Source organism: Lathyrus oleraceus, chromosome 3 (genome assembly GCF_024323335.1).
Source record: "Lathyrus oleraceus cultivar Zhongwan6 chromosome 3, CAAS_Psat_ZW6_1.0, whole genome shotgun sequence".
NCBI lineage: Eukaryota > Viridiplantae > Streptophyta > Magnoliopsida > Fabales > Fabaceae > Lathyrus > Lathyrus oleraceus.
The window spans coordinates 303,092,861-303,095,304 of NC_066581.1; the positions used below are offsets into that span (position 1 = coordinate 303,092,861).

General features: G+C 34.6%; 1 long non-coding RNA gene across 1 annotated transcript; it reads left to right on the forward strand.

Moving 5' to 3' along the window:
* The first annotated feature begins 310 nt into the window (after positions 1–310).
* On the forward strand, positions 311–2,155 carry LOC127127251 (uncharacterized). Its single transcript, XR_007805296.1, has 2 exons — positions 311–810; positions 1,930–2,155. It is a non-coding gene; the product is annotated as an uncharacterized LOC127127251 (long non-coding RNA).
* Positions 2,156–2,444: the final 289 nt, after the last annotated feature.

Here is a 2,444-nt window from a genome sequence, read left to right on the forward strand (position 1 = left end):
TCACATATTTTCCTAATCATTTTTCAAACAATCAGTTAAAGAACTAAACAATTCCATTAATTCTAATTAAAACTATTAATCATGTTCATTAACCAAACAAAAACTAATTAAAACTAACAATTTATTCTTATCAATTTTGCAATAAAAGTGAATCAATTATCATGGAAAAGTGTAACAAAATATAAACGGAAATTAGCAAAATGAATGCATAATCCAAACAAGGGGTAGTTCAACAAATCAATGGTGCAGGAAGGGAAAAAATGCAGGCCCCATCTACAAGTCCAAAGCTCTTTCAACAAGGTAATCAGGGGGTGTAGATACCTAGAGGGTGCAGATAGAAGGATTTGGGTCTGGGAGCCCAATGCAAGGCAATGAAAGAATCAACAATTCCAAAACAACGCATGCACAATTGTCAAACACATTTTCCACGTTTTCCACCCAGGTTAAAATTTTCAAGTCATCTCTCTTCCCTCCAACTGAATGCAACTCTCCTCCACCGTGCCGGAGGTCGCCTCCGGCGGAGGCGGAGACCTAATATTCAAACAAATCACACTACCCCTTCATCTTCTTCATTTGAACACGAATCCCATACCGAAAATCCTTGATTCCTTCTCAAAAATTTGAATCGAAGCGATATGCGCACAAACCCTAAATCTTAAAAGAGAAATTAAATTCTTAACTCTCAGAATGAAAGCCCTGGAGGTTAGGGGTTTGATTCCCCTAATATTCTTTTACACCATGGTAACCAACATGTTGTGAATAATTAAAGAAAAAAAAGAAGCACTCGCCGAAGCCGATGCCGGAAATCAGGTTTGAATCACTAAATCTTCTTCCTCTTTGTTTAATTCTTCTTCTTCTTTTGAAACGTCTAGTTTGAATTGTGTGTTGAGAGATCGTATGAATGCAGAGAATTCGAGAGGGGGAGAGTTTGTGAAGTGAATGGAGATGGGATTATTGGAACTGATGATGAATATTGATTGGACTCTCAATGAATGATATGAATTGTTTTTATAGGAAGGAGGACTAATAGAAAAATCTAACTCTGTTAATTGTTAGTTAGCAATGCGAATCAAAATCAGTTAGAGGTGAAAGCGGCGTGAGATTGCTAGTTAGGGTTAGCTACGTTACTTATGAAATTCAGTTTGAGTGATTTGATTTGGCTGTAACGGATTTGGAAGGAGAATGTTGTAACTGACTTTGAGTCATGTTCAATTTCTGTTAGTTGTGAAATGAGTTGTTAAGTGATTTAGTTAGTGAAAGTGTTAAGTTAATTAAATGCTAATTGGTTAGATGGAAATGGTTAGGGTGAAGTTGAGTTAAAATGAATTTTAATTTCCTGTTAGGTGAAAAAACATTGTTCAGTAGTGATGTCAATGGTTTGCTCGATTTGCTGAATACTAACTTGGAATTGCTATGACTATTATTGCTTGAATGATTTGGTTGGTTAGATGCATATGTGATGACTGCTGCTCGATTTTGGATGTCCTGCTATTGTTATGTTTAGCTTGCTGCAGATTTTTTGGATTTATGCGATGCCTTGAGTGACTTGCTGCATTAATTTTGTTGTGATTGTATGCACTAGTATTGATATGCTCATGTTGTTTGATTGGTTGTTGAATTGTGAAATGACATGTTTTGATGTAGATGATTATGAGTGTTATGTAATTGCATTTGGTATGTTTTGGCCATGATTGTTTAATAAATTTTGGTATGCTTGAAATGGGGTGGAATATTATGTTTCGTGAATGTTGTAATGTATGGTTGGTTTATGTTGCATGAATGTTGTAATAGATATGCTTTATTGAATTGTTATTCCTTACTGTAAGTCATGCTTGCAATTGCTTTGTGTATGCTAATATGATGGATGTTATTTGTCATGGCTTACTTGAATGAATGTAAATGACATATGGTTTTGGTCTTTGTTTGTAGGATGAACAAATGTAAGGATGGTTGGTCTTGAAGAAATAAGGGACTTAGGTTTTAGGTATGTTGAAATGGAGAGTTGACTTTGCTCAATTGGTTGACCAAAAGGTCAACAATTGACCAAAAGCCAACGTATGCAAAAAGTGTATTTCTTTGTAATTTTCAATGGAACATGTATGGATAATGTAATCTAATGGCCTTTATGAATGGAATAAATTTTCTTTGGCAAAAACAGTTCTAATGAAACATGCTTTTAAATTCAAATTATCATTTCCCTCCAAATGTCATGTTTGAAATTACTTTTAAACCATGATCTTGTATGCACCATAACACATGAATCAATGGATAATGAATGCATTATGAAATTGGATAAACGGACCTTAGCATGAACCTTAAACAAATGGACCATGAATGAAACATAAAGCTTGACCAAATAGACCATGAGTGACACTGTAAACTTCAAGTTAGTGGACCATGAAACTTGAATTAATGGAACTTGAATGCACAAAGATCTTTAAATC